A 21,334-nucleotide genomic window follows, 5' to 3' on the forward strand; every position below is an offset into this window, starting at 1 on the left:
CACCGGGGCTGCCCTGGATACATTATTAAAAACACAATCTAGCAATCTACACAAGACTGGTTCATGAAGAAATAGAAAATCTGAAAAGACTGATAACCAGTAAGGAAATTGAATCTGAAATAAAAATCCTCCCAATGGAATATAGTCAATGGTATTGTTGGTTGTTTTTTAACATTCTTTTCTTTTTTTAAATATTTTATTCATTTATTTGAGAGGGAGAGCACAAGTGAGGGGGTGGGGAGAGGGAGAAGCAGGCTCCCGACTGAGCAGGGTGTCCAATGTGAGGCTCGATCCCGGGCCCTAAGATCATGACCTGAGATGAAGGCAAACACTTAACTCACTGAGCCACCCAGGTGCACCTAGTCAATGGTATTGTAATAGCATTGTATGGTAACAGGTGGTAGCTACACTTGTGTGAGAACAGCCTAACTTACAGACTTGTTGAATCACTATGCTGTATACCTAAACTGATGTAATATTGTATGCCAACTATACATCAATAAAAACAAACCCCCGAAAACAGAAAAGCCCAAGACCAAACAGTTTTATTGGAATAGACACAAATACATGAGAAGACATATCATATTCATTAGAAAACAATATTGTTAAGATGTCCACACTACCCAAAGTGATCTACAGATTCAACAAAATCCTTATCAAAACCCAATGGCATTTTTGGCAGAAATATCATCCTAAAATTCATATGGAATCAAGGAACTCCAGAAAACCAAAATGATTTTCAAAAAGAACAAAGTTGGAGGATTCATACTTTCACATTTCAAACTGTTACAAAGCTTCAGTAATCAAAACAGTGTTGTACTGTCATAAAGACAAATAGACCAACAGATTAGGACAGAGAGCCCAGAAATAAACCCTTGTTTTATGGTCAAATGATCTTTGACAAGTATGCTAAGATCACTCCATGAGGAAAGGATAGTCTCTTCAACAAATGATACTAGGAAAACTGGATATCCACATGCAAAGGAATGAAGTTAGATCTTTATCTTATACCACAGACAAAAATTAACTCAAAATGGATTAAAGACCTAAAACTATACCACTCCTAGTATATAGGGGAAAAGCTTCATAGCATTGGACTTGGAAATGATTTCTTAGATATGACACCAAAAGCACAGGCAACAAAAGCAAAAATAGACAAACAGGAATACATCAAACTTAAAAATTTTTGTGCATCAAAGGACACAATCAACAGAGTGAAAAAACCTACAGAATGAGAAAAATACTTGCAAATCACATATTTGATTAGGGATATGTCAGGCTATGTAAGAACTCCTACAATTCAACAACAAAAAATCAAATAACCCAATTACAAAATGGGCAAAGTACTTGGATAGACATTTCTCCAAAGATGATATATACAAATAAATGGCTAACAAGAATCTGAAAAGACACTCAACATCACTAATCAGAGGAATGTCCACTGACAGATGTATAGATAAACTATAGTATATACACACAATGGAATATTAGCCTCATAAAGGAAGATATTCTAACACATGCTATGATATGGACTAATCTTGAGGATTAAGGCTAAGTGAGATAAGCCAGTCACAAAAAAGACAAATACTGTATGATTCCATCTAAAGGATCTATCAAAGTCATCGAAACAGAAAGCATAATGGTGGTTACCAGGTGTTAGGGAAAGAGTGAAAAGAGGAGTTGTTGCTTACTGGGTACAAAGTTTTAGATCTGCAAGATGAAAAAATTCTGGAGATCTGTTTCACAACAATGCAAATATGCCTCACACTAACGAAATATACACTTAAAAATGGTTAAGATGGTAAATTTCATATATTTTTTACCTCATCAAAAAAAAAAACAAAATCAAAAAGCATTATAATATTTGTTCAACACAAATAAGACTCATGACTTCAGAGTTTACAATCTCATATGGAAGATAAGGAACAAACACATAAAACCTAGATAGGTAAAGGCATCCCAGGTTGCCAACACAAACACCAAAAACTTACTAAGAAGCAGGATAAATACTAGTATTACCTGAACATGCTTCTAATTAATGTGATCAAAACATCATTTGGGAAATCACTCTACCCCAAGGTAATTTTTCTTCTAAACCATTAGGATCTACACCTACCAGTTCAGATGAATGAATTCCCCAACTACTAATCTTCAGACCAATAATCTCTTTGGCTAGGGTAAAATTGCTATTTGCTTTGTTCTTAGGAAACTGTTCTTTATTAGGAGATTATATCTCACAGCATTCTTGGTGTTAAATGCCCTTTTTTTAATGCCCTTTTTGTAATGGTAATGATAACAGATGGTAGTTTGGGTTGGTGTGCTGGTGTGTGTGTGTGTGCATGCACATGCAGATGTGTATTTTACAGACCTGTGAAATTTTTAAAATCTGAGTACCACTGTTTTAGATAAAGTTCTCTTAATACAAAGCTTTGGAGAGCCTTTTAACCTTATGACTCTGATTCTAAAATGTTATAGTTCTCTAGAAATAGGCTTCTTATAGTAATTGCCAGCATGGGTGTTGGGTTCTTATGCTATTGTTTTCTTTTGGAGAGTACTATTCTTTATTAAAAGTACTTTTATTATTTAATTTTCTGCTTCCCATAACTCTGAAAAATAGTTTGGTAGATATTTTTCACGTGGCATGTATAAATAGAGAGGCAATATAACATAATGCTGAAAGGTCAGGCCAAACTGCCTGGGTGGGAATTCAAGCTCTGTCCTTATTAGTTATCTATGGCCTTGGGCAAATCATCTCTTTGGGTCTTAATTTCCTTATCCATAATATGAGAACAATAATAGTTTCTACTTCGTAGGGTTTTTCTAAGGATTAAATGAGTTAATATGTAAAATGCCTGGCACAGAGTTAGAACTCTAGAAATGGCTGTCAACATAGAGAGTAATCCTGTGACTTGCTCCAGATCACAAGCTGATGCTACCAACCAAGTGTGTGTGACTAGCCTGCTCTCTACTAAGATCTTTCACTCGATTCCCACATACTCCCCTTTCCCTTTGGCCAAATATTATAAAGGTAATGCAGAGGTATTTTGGGGCAAATTATTATTCTGGGCTCTTATTAGTTACCTCTTCAAGTAGAATCCAACTAGTTTGTCCCTCAAAATCTGATCCTGCCATTTTACTGCTATAAGTTTGTTTACAATTTAAAACTATCTTCAGGGGATCCCTGGGTGGTGCAGCGGTTTGGCGCCTGCCTTTGGCCCAGGGCACGATCCTGGAGACCCAGGATCAAATCCCACATCAGGCTCCCGGTGCATGGAGCCTGCTTCTCCCTCTGCCTATGTCTCTGCCCCTCTCTCTCTCTGTGACTATCATAAATTAAAAAAAAAAAAAAAAAAAAAGTTAAAAAAAAAATAAAACTATCTTCATTCTGACCCCTTTTTGCCTGCATATATTGAAGCTTGACACACTTAAGGCTTTAAGAACTTGTAATATTAATAAGCTCCGCCACTTTCAGTAGCCTCTCTCTCAAGCATGCTTTCTAAAATTCTCTGCTTTGCATTCCTAAGTAGCTGGTGTGTGATGAGCTGAACAGAGATAATTCAAGCAGAATAGGAAAAAGAAACACTTTGAAGACACACTAACGCAAAACTTCAAATGATACAGCACCGCTGGGAACTCAGAGAAATCATAGTGACAGATCAACCTAGGGAGCATGGATGAGCACCTGGAATATTTCTTTCTGAAGAGAGGAGAGCAGGTGCAAACTGTGCCAAACTTAGTACATGGAGTATGCAGCTATGAATCCCCGACCAGTATGGGCAGCTGGTGGGGACCCGCTAAGGAGATGGCAATTACTGGTCAGTGGCTGTCATCTTCAGCTACAAAAGCTAAAGTGTGGCTCCCTACATCTGCATCCTTCAACTGGTTATTTATTTCAGTGCTAAAATAATGGTTGGCCTTGAAGCATATTTACCCATTTGCCTAAAAAATAAAAACAGAATCATATACAAAGGGAAAATACATAATGGGCTTAATAAAATTTATATTGACATCTGACAGGTTCTCTCTTTTCAATCCTCTTTGTACCTTAGTGAAGAAAAGTCTCTTAGAAATCTGAGAACCCTACTTTAGGTAAGTGTTTTTAAAGTCTAGAAGTGAGAATTTTTGTTTTTTTCTCTGAGTAGCCACTTTGCCTCCATAGGGCCATGTGCTTCAGAAGTAGATGACCTCAGCATTATCCAGAGGTGGGACCTGAGAAGTGTCAGCCCATCTGTGCATGGTACTCCCTGGCAATCAATGGTCACTAGGCCAGCAGCAGGCATGTGGCCAATGCTTGCCAATCAAATTTAATGGAAGGGCATAATGCACACGTAGAGTAGAAGTATCATCTTAGTGTGGCCATCTATTGGTCATCTCTCTGACATTAGTTGAGATTTTCCTGGGGCTTTTTTTGTAGGCTAAATAATTTTATATTCTACCCTAAACATTTTCAATATTGTGAGACTCTGCATCTTGTTTACACCCTATGGAAAATGTTGATATTTTTACTTCAGCAGCCTGGTTGGATTCTGGTCCCAAGTTCTAGCCAACCTTCTGCAGTGTATGACTTAAATGTCATTTCCACATTCAAAGCCTTTGCAAAGCTATTCAGATATATCTGGCAGGAGCGCAACCCAGTGGCCAGTCTAGGACCTAGACAGGAATTCTCATAGCTCAATACTCAAAAGTCGGCTGTTTGGGAATAGCTTCATGCATGTGACAATTCGGGGTGCGCCCAGGAGATCACAAACAACCTTATGGGGTTACTTTCCTGAGCTCCTCCCTCTCCACTGTCTTCTAGGTACCTCTCAGGCTCTTGGAGCTCCCCTTTCCTGTCTTGCAGCCGGAAATCTGGGGCTTTTGTTATCTCATTCTACCACATAATTTGGGAGCTAGGCAGCAGAAAAACAGAGAAAGGAAAAAAGTAATGGGAGTTCACCCCACATTTTTAGGTCTATAGCTTCTCCAAATGGAGAGAAAGGTTCCTCTCCCTTAGAATTTTAGGCATCTGTAAGCCCCTGTTGCTGATATGGCCAGCACCAACACAAGATTTCCTGGGGGTTGGGGCACGAGAGAATGATAGAAAAACTTTTAAAGTGGGCAGTTTCTACCATTCTCTCTTAGCGCTAGGAGTCTCCTTTTCCACTTGAGTCAGAACTAGAGGGTTTATCCTAGCACCCACTTCCAGGTTTGGGCTGCACCAAGTCCAGGCAGGGGACACGAGAAATAAAAAGGGAAACTCCCAGCTGGATGGTGGTTAATTCAAATTCTGGTCTTCTCTAATCTACCTGCTACTGCTGATTTCTCAGAGTCCTTGAGTTGCTATTCTATGTGTTCTACGCAAGTTTTTAGCTGCATTCAGTGGGAGAGACTGGGTGGATATACAGGATGGAGTGTATATACTAGTGGAGTGTTATATAAAAATCACATTTTCTCAAAAATAATAGAAAATTCTTAATTCCACAAATATTTTTTTAGATGAGGTTCAAGTAAGCTTTGAAGTTAGGAAAAAATAAAGTAGGGGCACCTGGGTGGTTCAGTTGGTTAAGTGTCTGCCTTCATTCAGTTCAGGTCATGATCTCAGGGTACCGGGATCAAGTCCCGGGATCAAGTCACAGGTCAGGCTTCCTGCTGAGCCGGGAATCAGTTTCTTCCTCTCCCTCTGCCCCTCCCCACTGCTTGTGCTTTCTTTCTCTCTTGCTCTCAAATAAATAAAATCTTAAAAACAAACAAACAAAAAAGAAAGTAACTTGGCTTAAAGAAAAATATTAAGTAACTACAAATTTTACCTATGTGTGACAAAAATCATGACAGTGGTATACAAATGTCGTTAAGTTTAATGCTGTTCTACAGGATAGAAGCCACTGTATTTTTTGTAAAGATTTTATTTATTTATTTGAGAGAAAGTGCATGTGGGCACATGCCTGCACGCATAAGCAGGGAGGGTGGAGTGGGGAGCAGGCTCACTGCTGAGCAGGGAGCTGGACACGGGGCTTGATCCCAGGACCCTGGGATCATAAACCTCAGTCAAGGCAGATGCTGAACCGACTACGCCACCCAAGTGCCCCAGAAGCCACTGTATATAGTTCTCTTTATTTAACAGTATTACTAATTTAAATTATGAATTAATATAAAATCAACTACACATGAACCTGCTTATACTATTTGCTTTCTGTTAACTGACCCTATAGTTGTTTCTTTCTGGGTATTATAGTCTACAGAATACTGGGAAAGAACAAGGTTGTACAGGCACCTACAAACAAAGCCTTCCTCAGGAAGATGGGTCTGAGGGACTTGGAAAGAAGGACAGAAGTAGAAGGGAGTGCTCCACACAGATTACACAGCACATGAAAATTCCACGGATTTAGAAGTTATCCTCATCTTTGAGAAGTCTGCCTCCCTTAGCCTAAAGCTTAAGGAACCCTCCCCATGATACCTTCTTCACATCCAATATTATCACATGCCTACCTGTGAGCCTGGATTTCTTTTGTCCACCATATTAGATTTTGAAGTCCTTGAGACCTGGCACAATGACCATGTCATTGTCCTCTTTGTCATCCAGGCACCGAATGGAGACTTATGCAGATCATCAGTAAATGAGGATTTAATGGATGGATGCATTTCCTAAAACCATGCTTAGTACAGACACAAAATCATAATGACTTATCTCTCAGTAGAAGCAGCTGCAATACCACTGAATTAGGTTAATGTCAACTAGGAATTTAGCAGAGATCTTAAAGCCTGCAAAGAAGAGCAAAATGCAAATGGGATGTGTGTGTGTCTGTGTATATAGGATGTGGTAATGTGTTGGGGGCAGTTTGCAGTATCCTAAGGGCTCCATCCATATCTAGCCTAGCCCTGCTGCTCTGTTACTCAGACATTCTTCTGGCTGCTGAGCAGTCAAGTCTGTCCCTAATTGGAGAACTACCAAAACCAAAGGAAAATCCATTGTATGGTGAGAGACTTTTTCCCTTCATAATGGATGTAATCAATATTACCTCTTCCCCAATGTTGTAATAAAAAAAGAGATTTGCATGATAATAGGTATCTAAGCTTATCTGCTCCAGCTGCTTTATTCTCTTAAATGAAGTCAAAATATTCATGTTACAAGATCACTATGTTCCCTCTCCCCTTCCTCCTTTCCACTACCCATATCCAGTCAATCTCCAAATCCTACTGATTCTTCCATTTGAATCTTGACTCTATTTCATCACAACTTCACAATGACCAATAAGCCTATCTCTCTGGCCCAGCTCCCATTATTCTCTCACTCACATATTTCTCTTTAACCACTGGCCCCCTCACTGTTCCTCCAACATACCTGGTACTCTCTGATCCCAAGACATGTACAATACTGTTTCTGCTGCTTCAAATGCTCTTCCCTCAGATATCCACATAGCTTGCTTCCTTATTTCATTCCAGTACATGCTCAAATGTTGCCTTCTTGGTGAAGCTTTCATTGGTCACTCAAAAAAAAAAAAAAATTGTTCCCCACATGATACTCCCCTATCCTCATCCCTCTTCCTGATTTATCCTTCTCCCAGGCAATTATTACCAGGTAAGCACTGTGTGTGTGTGTATGTGTGTGTGTGTGTTTATTTATTGTCTTTCTCCCCAATGGAGTGTAAGCTCCATGAGTGCAGGGAGTTCTGTCTATTTTAGTCACTGCTGACTCCCAAGTGGCTGGAACAGCACATACCAAGAAACAGGTGCTTAGTAAGTATTTTCTGAAAGAATGAACAAGACTACTTCCATCTCCAAGGCCTCTAACCTAATTCAAACCACTGTCGGTTCTAGCTCACAGTACTGCCACTGTTTTTAATAAGCCTGCCTGCCTTCAGCCTGAAACCTAACTATGTTACCCTTGCTGCTTTGGGGATAAAGCCCAACCTCACTATGGCTCATTAAATCTCTGGTCCTGCACCTCTCTAGCCCATCCCACTTTCCTCACACCACAGCTATGCTCCCATAATTCTAAATTATTTTTGGTCCCCTATGGAACAGCTTACTATCACTTCAAGGCCTTTCCACAAGCTGCTCCCTCCCCTATAATGTTTTCATCATTCCCCTGGCTACTCACTCTTTCTTTGGTCTGCCGCTTACTTACCCTTCCTCCAGGAAACCTCCCACTCTCTTAAGACTGAGTTAGGGGAACCTTTTGTGTGCTCTGGAGCACACACACATGCCTCTCGCTACTCAGCATCTCCATCCATGTTGCACTGCGATTGCTTGTTTGATGGACTATATCACAACTATAATCAACGTGAGGCGGACATGGTACCACGAATATAGCAGATACTTAATAAACTTTGTTGAGGGATCCCTGGGTGGCGCAGCGGTTTGGCGCCTGCCTTTGGCCCAGGGCGCGATCCTGGAGACCCGGGATCGAATCCCACGTTGGGCTCCCGGTACATGGAGCCTGCTTCTCCCTCTGCCTCTGTCTCTGCCTCTCTCTCTATCTCTCTGTGACTATCATAAATAAATAAAAATTTAAAAAAAATAAAAAAATAAATAAACTTTGTTGAATGAAAGACTGAATAAATGAACAAACAACTTTCTAATCTGGTCTTCTCCTTGGCAAATTAGTAGTAGTCATATCTGAGATGCCTTTTACATACACTCAGGAGGGAGAAAAATATCCAGAAGAAAACTGAAAAACTAAAAGTAACTTTTTTCTAAAATATTTTTTATTTTTTCATTTGAGGGTAAAAGTGAACAAGAACACAAGCAGAAAAAAAAAAAAAAAAAAAGAACACAAGCAGAGAGCAGCCCAGGTGGCTCAGCGGTTTAGCGCCGCTTTTGGCCCAAGGTGTGATCCTGGAGACCCAGGATCGAGTCCCACATCGGCTCCTTGCATGGAGCCTGCTTCTTCCTCTGCTTGTGTCTGTGCCTCTCTCTCTCTCTCTGTGTCTCTCATGAATAAATAAATAAAATCTTAAAAAAAAAAAAAAGAAGAAGAAGAAGAATACAAGCAGAGGGGAGGGTCAGGGAGAGAGGGAGAAGCAGACCCCAAGCTGAGCAAGGAGCCAGACACAGGGCTTGATCCCAGGATCCTGGGATCATGACCCAAGCCGAAGGCAGATGTTCAACCAACTGAGCCATCCAGGCACCCCAAAAGTAACTTTTTAATTGGGATTTAAAAAAACATAATGATCCATCTGATCAAACAGAAGACTTTATACCATGATAAAAGGGTTCAAAGATAAACTGGCACACCAATGGTGTCCTGCAGCAACAGCAGCAGACAATATAAAAATTTAGAAAGTATTTAAAATAACCTATATCCAAATATTGTATACTTAGGATACTTAATATATTGGCCACTAGCTAATAGTTCCATTTATGGAAGACTCTTACGAATTAGTGGGCCTAGGCAATCATCATCAGTGGCTACTGATATCACACACCAAAAAGATAACAAGACAGGGGTGCCTAGGCGGCTCAGTCAGTTGAGCATCTGTCTCTTGGTTTCAGCTCAGATCATGATCTCAGGGTCATGTTATTGAGCTCCCACACTGGTCTCCGTGTTCAGCAGGGAGTCTGCTTGAGATTCTCTCCCTCTCTGTCTGCCCCTCTCTCAGCTTGCACTCTCTAATAAATAAATCTTTTTTTTTTTAAAGATTTTATTTATTTATTCATGAGAAACACAGAGAGGGGAGAGAGAGAGGCAGAGACACAGGCAGAGGGAGAAGTAGGCTCCATGCAGGGAGCCTGATGTGGGACTTGATCCCAGGTCTCCAGGATCACGCCCTGGGCTGAAGGCAGCGCTAAACCGCTGAGCTACCCGGGCTGCCCTCTAATAAATAAATCTTAAGAAAAAAAAAAAAAACAGACAACCAGACATTATGTACCTCGTGATGGAAATATATACTGACACTCACTAAGAATTCTTCCTGAAATGGAAGAATCACTGGGTGATATGCTATATGTCGGCAAATTGAGCTCCAATTAAAAAAAAAAAAAAAAAAAAAGACAGCCCAGGTGGCTAAGTGGTTTAGCGCCTGCCTTCAGCCCAGGGCCTGATACTGGAGTCTTGGGATGGAGTCCCGGTATCGAGTCCCGCATCGGGCTCCCTGCATGAAGCCTGCTTCTCCCTCTGCCTGTGTCTCTGTGTGTGTGTGTGTGTGTGTGTCTCTCATGAATAAATAAAATCTTAAAAAAAGAAAAAAAAAAGAATTCTTCCTGAAAAATAGAACATGAATCTAATTTGTCTCTGGATTTAACTACTCATTTACAGACAACACAGTAAACAATCTAATAATAGTTAACTAACACTGGGATACAGTCATCAATATTTAGGCTGAAGGAAATCTGACAGGACAAATGACTCGAATAGGACAAAGAGGTTTCAAAGAGGGGCACCTGGGTGGCTTGGCTGCGTAAGCGTCTGCCTCTGGCTCAGGTCATGATCCCAGGGTCCTGGGATTGAGCCCCAAATCAGGGCTCCCCGCTTAGTGGGGAGTCTGCTTCTCCCACTCCCTCCCCTTGTGTGTGCATGCACAAGCACCCTCTCTCGTGCATGCTCTCTAAAAAATAAAGTCTTTTTTAAAAGATGTTTCAAAGAAAAAGAGTGGACGGAAGCAAGAAAGAGTGATACTATCAGCTAACTGCAATGTTTGAACTTTATTTAGATCCTGATCAAATGAGCAAACTATTTTAAAAAATGAAAATAATTGGGGAGATTTGTACACTGACTAATGTATTTGGTGATATTAAGGAATTACTGTCAATATTTACATGCATGATAATTATTGTGGTAATGTTTATAAAAAATAATTCTTAACTTTTATTTTTTCAAATTTATTCATGAGAGACCCAGAGTGCGTGCGAGAGAGGCAGAGACAAAGGCAGAGGGAGAAGCAGGCTCCATGCAGGGAGCCCAACGCGGAACTCGATCCCGGGTCTCCAGGATCACAGCCTGTGCCAAAGGCAGCGCTAAACCACTGAGCCACCCAGGTTGCCCTAATTCTTATCTTTTAGAGGCACATAAAAAACCATTTATAGATGAAATCATATGATGTCTAGGATTTGTTTCAAAAGAACCCAGGAGTAGGGTAAGGAAGAGGGAAGGGGTATAGATAAAGTTTGAAATTTTCTTTCTTTTTTTTTTTTTAAAGATTTTATCCACTTATTTGACAGAGAGCGAGAGAGAGAGAGAGTGTGAGAGTGTGCAAGCACACTCGGGGGGGGGGGGGAGCGGCAGAGGGAGAGGGAAAAACAGGTTCCCCACTGAATAGGATCCTAAGACCTGATCATGACCTGAGCTGAACGCAGATGCTTAACCAACTGAGCCACCCAGGCACCCAAAGTTTGAATTTTTCTATAATAATTTTTTTTAATTATGGAAAGCAAGGTTCATTTTAATTTTTTGTTTTTTAGGTAGGCTCCATGCCTAGCACTGAGCCCAGCATGGCACCTGAACCCATGACCCTGAAATCAAGACCTGAGCTGAGATCAAGAGCTGGATGCCCAACCAACTGAGCCACTCAGGCATCCCAGGGTTCATTATAAGTTTAGCAAAGGAGGGGCACGAGGCTGGCTCAGGCAGTAGAGCCTGTGATTCTTGATCTTGGGGTGGGGAGTTCAAGCCTTATGTTCAGGGTAGAGTTTGCTTAAAAAAAAAAAAAGTTTAGCAAAGGACAACTGGACAACTGGAGTCCTGTTTTTTCCTATTAATTTTATACACTTGAAAATATAAAACTAAGATGTGTAGAGAATATAAAACTGCAAGAGTACAGCTCTCCCTCTGCTTTCTATCCCTGGTTGCCTCTCTAGAGGTAACTACTATTAACTGAGTATCCTTCTGCAGCACATTTCCAGAATATTTTATGCATTTAGAAACATGTTTGACTTTATCATACACATTATTCTACATCTTTTTAAAAAAATATTATTTATTTGAGCGAGAGAGAAAGAGCACAAGTGGAAGGGGGTGGGTGGGCTCCCCACTGAGCAGGGAACCCTGTGCAGGTCTCCATCCCATGACCCTAAGATGACCGGAGCTGAAGGCAGACATTTAACCAACTGAGCCACCCAGGCACCTCTACATCTCTTTCTTTTCTTTTTTTTTTTTTTTTTTAACTTTAACATACCTTGGACATTTTCCCATACATCTAGCTTTATCTCACTCTTTTTTAAAGACTATATATACCATGTTCTATGACATGGACGGCCTAATTCATTTAACTAACTCCTCTACAAATGAAGAATTATGCTATTTTCAAACAATGTGCCACGTGTACTCTTTGACATCTATCATGACACACTTATGCAAGTGTCTATGAGATAATTTACAGAAGATGAATTGCTGTGACAAGGAATACATACATTTAAATTTTATTTGTTTTTTAAAGATTTTATTTATTTATTTATTCATGAGAGACAGAGAGAGGCAGAGACCCAGGCAGAGGGAGAAGCAGGCTCTCTGCGGGGAGCCCCAAGTGGGACTCAATCCCAGGACTCCAGGATCATGACCTGAGCTGAAAGGCAGATGCTCAACCATTGAACCACCAAAGGCTGCACTGATTTACACTCCTTCCCTCACCTCCCAGTAGCAATATTTGAGAATTCATGTTTCCCCAGTACGGGATTGACACATCTTTAAATAATTTTCCATCTCACATTTGAAAAATTATATATATATATATATATATATATATATATATATATATACACACACACACACACACATATACACACACACACATATATATTTTGTGTGCCTTTAATTATGGTGACTATCAATCTTTTTTTCTCTTTATCTGAACTGTCCATTCATGTCTTTTACATTCGGTTCCTGGTCTTTAAGAATTGATTTGTAAAAACACTTTCCGTGCTAATGAAATCAGAGTACTTGGTTCCAAAAAGGAAAAAAAAATGGCCTTCAAATTACAGATATAAAAATACTAAAGAGTAGCTCAAAAATATGGGTACCTATTAAGAAATCATGTGACTGAATGAAGTCAGCTTTCTGTAATAGTGTATGGTATTATTATAGGACATTCAGAGAAATGCCAAAAAACAAAGAAAGGAATACAGAAAACATGTCAGATGTTCGTATTTCCAAGAAGCCAAGACATTCACATGTAATGTTGTTCAAATTTACTAATATCCCCTTGTGCTTCTTCCCACCTTAACTCAGTACTAGATATGGCACCCCTATTCACCTGACTTGAAAACTTGACATTCTCCTTAACTCCTTCATCATGTCACAGTCAAGGTGGTTACCAAACCCTACTAATCACATTCAGAAACCAGAGTACTAGGCTCAGGGCTAAGTTCTTTGTTATAGCAGCTCATTTAAGAGAATGGATTCAGGGCATCCTGGGTGGCTCAGCGGTTTAGCGCCGCCTTCAGGCCCAGGGTGTGATCCTGGGGACCCAGGATCGAGTCCCACACATTAGGCTCCCTGCATGGGGCCTGCTTCTCCCTCCACCTGTGTCTCTGCCTCTCTCTCGCTCTCTCTCTGTTTCTCATGAATGAATAAAATCTTAAAAAAAAAAAAAAAAAAAAAAGAATGGATTCAAATGCCACCTCCCCACGCCCTCTCCCCGCCCCCACGCATGCACATACACAGGTGTGCGCATGTGCACACGCGTTTCTTAAACCTATTTACCTTCCTAATTGCTATTGCTCTCTCCCCCCCAAATCTAGGCCCTTAACGCTGTGGGCCATTCATTACAGCTTTAAGTGCTAGTTGATCTTGATGCCTCCTATCTTTTTAGAACTACTATATACCTCAAATATTATCATAGTATTAAGCAAAAGCAGCATTTTCATCCTATACTGTATACCCCTGCTCAAAAATCCACAATGGTTGGTTGGGGTGCCTGGTTGGCTCAGTTGGCAAAGCATGGGACTCTTGATCTTAGGGTCATAAGTTCAAGCAGAGCTTACATTAAAAATATATATATATATCCACAATGGTCATCTATCTAATATCTTAGAGATAGCTGATACACAGAAAGCTCATTTGTTTTAAAAGACTATCTCAAACCCACCATTACCTTTTACTGGGCCTGTAACTTTAAATTTGTTTCCAGAATTATTAAAATGAGGTATGATATTTATATGCCTTAGAATGGATGTGCTAATCGTATGAAATAGTTTATGTCATAGTGCCTAGCATATAGAACGTACTCAAAAAATAATAGGTGAATAGCACTAATGTGAATGAATAGTCTAAACTCAATAGAACTTGAAGGGATTTTTTTTAAGGATTTTATTTATTTACTTGAGAGGGTGAGCAAAAGAGAGAAAGAGAGAGAGAGAGAGAGAGAGAGCATGAGCAGGGGGAAGGGGACGGAGAGAGAAAAGCAGACTCCCCACTGAGCAGGGAGCCCAACCTGGGGGGTCAATCCTAGAAGCCTGAGATCATGACCTGAGCCAAAGGCAGATGCTTAACTGACTGAGCCACCCAGTGCCCCTGAAGGGATTTTTAAATTAGAGAAAACACCAAATGTCTAACAATTCCTAGGATGCTGTATGTACTCGATAATACATGTTAAAACCTAGGCTTCTAGTAAAATATGGCAGAATGAATACACATTTATCTCCTTTCTCTCAAAATCCCAGTAAAATCAGTATATAAAGGGTAATAAAGGCCATCGATTCATAAAGACAAACAGGGGGAGATAATAAAATAGTACATGAGAAGTATCAAAATTTTGAAATCTGGAAAGCAAACAGAGGAATGGGAAGTGTAATATACAAGAGCATGCTAAAATTTAAATGCTGCTCACACCAGGGTGAAATAAGCAAGCAAGTTGGTTAGAACTTCAGAACCAGGAAAGGCCTGGAAATTAGAGGCTCCACATACCTCTGAAGGTAGAGGTAAGGAGTGGGATTTAAGGGATTACTAAAAAAAAAAGGTTGGTTGGACACTGTTGAAAGGACCCCTCAGTTTACCCCACCTCTGCCCTGAGCAGCAGACTATGTCTTACCTGCTGGCAAAAGACAGGATTTTTTTAAAAATTTTTTTTAATTTATTTATGATAGTCACAGAGAGAGAGAGAGAGAGAGAGAGAGAGAGAGAAGCAGAGACACAGGCAGAGGGAGAAGCAGGCTCCATGCACCGGGAGCCCGACGTAGGATTCAATCCATGGGTCTCCAGGATCGCAGCCTGGGCCAAAGGCAGGCGCCAAACCGCTGCACCACCCAGGGATCCCAAAAGACAGGATTTTATTTGAGCCCTAGACAGTCTGGTCTTTGGAACACCAGGAACAGCTGGAAACTGGGTGCCTGGCAGGTAGCAGCACTGAAGAGACAACAGCTGTTTGTTGTATTCTGATTAAAAAGCTCCTTTAACACCTTCAATAAAAGGAAGGTCACAATGCCGCCCAATTAAAAAAAAAAAAAAAAAAGGAGCTTCTATTAAAGTGTATCTTAAAAATTAAAATAATCTTTAGAGATAATTTTTGGTCATTCCCATTTTGAATGTCAGTTTCTTTTTCCATTAATATTCTAATGGTATTCCCAATTGTCTGCAGTTGGAAATGACTGAAGTTAGTGATATGATAGACGTCCAGCCGGTGAGCAGGAGTCTGATGGCCGCATTAGTTAACCTTCAAGTCATTATTAAGTGACTCAATCTAATGAGCCAAGTAATCTTTTTCTGTACAAAAGTCTATTAAACAAATTACAGGGTCTTGGGAGCAACGCACCGGGCAAGGAAAATCTCATGCATGTATGAACATTTTTCTTCAAATAATGAAAAACAATTAGAATAAATTTAACATAAGTTGGTATTTAATTTTTTTAAGTTAAGGTTCTTAACAAAAATGGCACTAACTTGAAAACAAAATAAGATTAAAACAGCCACAATAAGGTGAACTAGATAGGCTAGTGTTTCATATATGATTTGAAAAATTCCAAACCATTTGGCACTTCTTTTAAATAATAATAATAATAATTTAAAAACATCACAAAATGTCAAGCAGTTTCCACTTTATCCTCAGCAGTCAGCCACTGAGAAATATCAGTCAGTGCTCAAGACACAGAGGCTTGAGCATCACAGAGTCTTTGCCAACTCTGAAATGTCCTGGAAAGGGAGGTGTGACTACAGCAAAGGATTCCAGAGCTGGAATGGCAGCTTCATGAGGACAGAAGTGTTTTTGTTTTTATTTTGCTTACTGACTTACTTCCAGCCCCTAGAACTTGTCTGCAACATAGATGCTCAACACAACCAACCAAACAACAGCTATCCTGTAAAGCTAAAGTAGGTCCTCCTAAAGTAGGGAGCAACCAACACAAAGAACACTCCAAATATGGCACATATCAGTGAGATCACTGGAAAGGTTGGATGGTATTCCTACTTAAAGTGAAGCCCTCCTTTTTCCAGATTTCCAGACCTTCCATAATCTGGAATATACCCCCCAGCACAATTATGAAAAAAGAGCGTAAGTCTCACTTCTCTAGGCTAGGAGACATAGCTTCAGCCTATCAGGATGTCCCTAGAATGTACATGGAGGTGTTGTGTGGTAGGCGCTGCTTGTGACCATTCACAATCCACTCAATTACTAGACAGGAGCACCATGACCTTCTGGCCCAGACTGGGGTCACCGTTACATTCTAACATAGAAACAAACCTTAGTACTTCTCACTGAAAATCTAGAGAAGAGTGGTCTTATTTTACATTTCTGCAAATCTTTTCAATGTCTGAATTAAGGAAAACAGCCAGATTCTCCTATCTATTTCTGTATTGAATTGGTTACACACCACGCAGCTTTTGGAAAACTCCACTACAGACTTGCAAGCAAGTAATGTTTTAGTATTATTATGAACATAGCTTTGACTCCTGAAAGAGTCTCAGGGGCCCCCAGACCACTCCTTAAGACACTTATAAAAGAAATGTATGCTAAAAGCTGTAACTTTGATCAACAATTAGAAGGGATTCTCAAACAGGAAATGGGTGTTAAGATGGAGAGGAGAAAGGAAAACATGCTGCTGACCATATATGGCCACACTTTATTCTTTTTTTTTTTTTTTTAAGATTTTATTTATTTATTCATGAGAGAGACAGGGAGAAGCAGGCTTCCTGTGGGGAGCCCAATGCAAGACTCAATCCCAGGACCCTAGGATAATGACCTGAGCCAAAGGCAGATGCTCAACCACTGAGCCACCAGGTGCCCCTGTAGTTGTTATTGTAAATGTTGCTTATCCTTTGTACTTTACCATATTTCAATGGAGAATGAATTGCTATGTGAAGAAAAGAAAAGCCAACGATTCTCTCTGACAAAATATAGCCCAGAATGAAAACCATGTATTAGAATTCTTTCCAGTTCCTAGACAAATGTCGATTGTTAATGTACATTGACTTTTTAGACCATTACTTCTAAGTGACATGCTAATTATAAGATCCATAAGTCACCTCTCTCCTGCCCTTCCTTTCCTTGCATAACTTTCTCTGTCATTCAAATATTATTTAACAGGACAAAAGAACAATTTCCAATCACTAATCAGTTCCAAACTGCTGCACAGCTCAATCTTTCTGAGAGCCTGTTTCTACAAATAGCAGCTAACTGGCAATCTACAAATCAACTCATTCTAATCCCTTTTAAACATACATACATATTAATATTAGTCCTTTGCTAGGTGCAAGTGATTTTCTAACTACTACAAATGATTCATAAAGAAGCAAAACAGCTGTAATCATTTAAGGATGGTCCAAGACAAATAATTATTTATGGATAATCATCTCATATTGTCATTTTTCCCATACTTAAAAAGATACATGATTTCAAATTTTCCTTCCCACAGGCAAGCAAAATCAGATTAGTTATGGTGACTTGTTCAGGAAATATTTGGTTTTATCATCTTATTTAAATTTACACCCACCTTAACAAACTTTATATGAGTTTTACTAACTAGGCCAGCAGTTGTAGGTTCTGGAAAAGAGGATCTAGGTTTGAATCTGAAATCTGCCACTTGCAATTTTGACTTTGGGCAAATTACTTAATCTGTGCCTCAGCTTCCTCAACTTTTAAAATGAAGATTAATATCAGTATCTGCCTTGTAAGTAGATGATGGGATTACATGAGATAATGAATAAGTGGGTAAAACACTTCAAAAAATGCCTGCCACATAAAAAGTATTCAGTAAATGTTAACTTCTATTTTTATATATTAGTCTTCTAAGATAGTCACAGCAGACAGAATAGTTCGTAATAATCTTTTTTTTTTTTTTTTTTTTAATTTATGATAGTCACAGAGAGAGAGAGAGAGAGAGAGAGAGAGGCAGAGACACAGGAGACACAGGCAGAGGGAGAAGCAGGCTCCATGCACCGGGATGCCCGACGTGGGATTCGATCCCGGGTCTCCAGGACCGCGCCCTGGGCCAAAGGCAGGCGCTAAACCACTGCACCACCCAGGGATCCCAGTTCGTAATAATCTAATAAAGTTCCAGGACAATATAGGAGGAAAATATTAAGAAGAGATGACTATCTTAGTGTCCTTCCTTCTTAAAAATAGGTAATTGTCTGCACTACCTAAAAAGTGCTGACAAGTCATGGAAAAGACACCAAAGACATTTTCATAATTATTACAATTCTGTGAAACAAGAGAGAAGAAATTTAAAGACTTTTCTGTCAACATAGACTGAAGGAATTGTAACAAAATTTGACATATCTATCTAGAAACAAGAGAATCATGCAACCTGCTTTAACACAGATACTTCTATGGGCAAGATAAAATTATCACAGCCAGAAGGTAGTTCATGCATATCTGTAAGCATCATACACACCACGACATATGCAGTAAGAGCTGAAGGTGTATAACTGTTCTCACACATAGCCTAGCAGCAGACTCTGAAAGAATCGAAGCTTAAAGCCAGAAAGAAAATTTTCATGAAAAAATTTAAAATTCTTGCCTCTAGGGCTGACCTTCTACAAGATGACTTACCTCCTGTACTGTATCAGAAAAAGATTAATCTGTAGAGGGCTAGCACATAAAAATGCTAACTAGAATACATAACAAAATTATAGCTAACATTTACTCAACACTTACTATGTTCCAGGCATTATTCCAAGTTTTTTAGATGTATTATCCAACTAATCCTCAACATCACGATGAGACAGGAATTTTATGGTCCCCACTTACACCCAAGAATTAAGTTTGTTAAGAAATTAAGTTGCCCAAATATCAAGTTAATGATGGCTAGTCAAAAACAGTACAGCTTCTAAACCCAAGTTTTGAATCATTAGGCAAAGAAGAAGGTTGCACAAATACATATCATACACTTACATACCCTGGGAAGGGGCTAAGACTTAGGTAGAGGGTTTTGTTTATCTATAATGTTTGAATTATTGACAATAAAAATGTATGGACTTGTAGGATTAAAACATTTTATATATCATTAATTTAATGACACATTCTATCAGACCTTCTGTGGAATTCCATGGACACAATCTGCTCTTGCCTAAACGAGCAGGACTGCCACCATAAGCCTAACATCACAGCAGCTGGTAGTATTTGGAAAAGAGAATCCAGCCACCAAAGCTTCAAGACCTACCCTAGACTTGTTTTAATATGTGCCTGATCTCCAGATCCTACCTTTATCTTCAAATATGGCTGTGTCCTCTCTTAGTTTAAGTTAACTCATAGAACTGAGAAATTCACAACAGTGTGAAGAAAGAAGGTGGTAAAAGTTCAGAAGGGGAATAAGACAAATATAGTAACTGATCACTCACATGAATGGTATACCAACCTTGGCCACTTGCTACAGATTGGCCATACATAACACTATTAAGAATAATTTTCATTAACCTTTTTATTATAGTTTTATTCTTACCCATTAAACAAGTTTTTTCCATCTTCTTCCATATTATTCCACTGCCATTGATTAGGTTTCCTCTTCTCTATTACCTATAGGGGAAACAATCCATAAGGTTGAGCTAATATACAGCAAGAAAAAAGCAATTTCATGAATTTTATTTATAAATTCAAAAAAAGGGTCAGTACCTAGGACATGCAGCTACATGGAGTTTAGGCTTAAAAGCCCTATGAAACCGCTATTAATTTCAGGAGTAATGACTTCAATAATTGTGATAGTGATCTTGAAAAACGGGAAATTATAATTCAGCTTAATTCTGACAACTATTAATAAGACTCCATATGTCCAAATATTTGCCATCTCAGTTCCACTTACATCATTTAAACTACTGCAATATACTTTTGAATGGGGAGGGGTAGAATTACAGATACATAAAACAAATTACTATAGTAGGAACAAACGAAAATGGAACAACCTTAAAATGGTCATTAAAAATAAAGTCCCTAGCAAGCAAATTTCAAGCTTACCTCCTAGGGAAACTTGAATTCTCATGTTTCTGGTGTCATGAAAGGCAAGAGTACAGGATGCAGAGTAACAAAGACCAGTTATCATCATGGTGTCCACTTACTAGTACAAGATCTTATGCAAGTTTCTTATTTGTTTGAGATTGTTTTCTAATACACTTCAGGGCACTGGTAAAAGGACTAAGTAAGAATGTAGGTAAAATGCTAGGTCATGGGACGCCTGGGTGGCTCAGCGGTTAAGCATCTACCTTCAGCTCAGAGTGTGATCCTGGAGTCTCTGGGATCAAGTCCCACATCAAGCTTCCTGTATAGAGCCTGCTTCTCCCTCTGCCTGTGTCTCTGCCTCTCTCTGTGTGTCTCTCGTGAATAAATAAATTAAAAATCTTAAAAAAAAAAAATGCTAGGTCATTGCCTAGCACACAGCTAATGATCAACAAAGGTTTAGCAACTTTCTTTTATCTTTCTATCTTTAGTTTAGAGCAATGTTCAGGGCTTGAGAGGATAAAGCCCATTCTTGAAAAACTTCCTCACCTTATTCTGTCAAAGAATAACAATAACAATGATGATGATGATGATGATGATAGCTGCTGATGGCATTTACATGGTTTTAAATGTGTGCCAGACACTCATCTAAGCACTCTCACACATACTCATTCACTTCGTACAACTGAGTTAGTTATTATCTTTATTCCCATTTCACAGACAGTGAAACTAAAGCACAAATAAGTTCCATGGTTATTAAGTGGCAGAGCTAGGATTCAAAAAGGTTTCTGCTCTGAAGAAACATTAGCGCCAAGGACTAACATCAAAGTGACAGCAGGAATGCCTTTCCTTCAAGAGCTCTCTAATATTAATGTATGTAATTGACATACATTAATACATAGGGAATGTTCAGATGGCTCACCAAGTAGAATAGATTCATATTTTAGGTAATTAAGGTTATCTAAATATAGGTATAAAATAAATGTAACTAAATATTAAATATAACTAGGATTCAACATATATAGTTAATGTATTTTAAAATATAGTTTATGTGTTATATATCT

General features: G+C 39.2%; 1 protein-coding gene across 2 annotated transcripts in view; it reads right to left on the reverse strand.

Moving 5' to 3' along the window:
• USP49 (ubiquitin specific peptidase 49) overlaps positions 1 to 21,334 on the reverse strand; it is a 92,890-nt gene that overhangs the window by 38,058 nt on the left and 33,498 nt on the right. The window contains exon 1 of one of the 2 annotated variants that reach the window (XM_072731940.1): positions 19,783 to 19,858. The exons of the other annotated variant lie outside the window; for it this stretch is intronic. The gene's annotated coding sequence lies outside the window, so the exon portion shown is untranslated. Of the gene's footprint in view, positions 1 to 19,782; positions 19,859 to 21,334 lie in introns of those variants that run through there. 2 annotated transcript variants of the gene reach the window in all.

The sequence above is a fragment of the Vulpes vulpes genome, chromosome 1, assembly GCF_048418805.1.
Source record: "Vulpes vulpes isolate BD-2025 chromosome 1, VulVul3, whole genome shotgun sequence".
Classification (NCBI taxonomy): Eukaryota; Metazoa; Chordata; class Mammalia; order Carnivora; family Canidae; genus Vulpes; species Vulpes vulpes.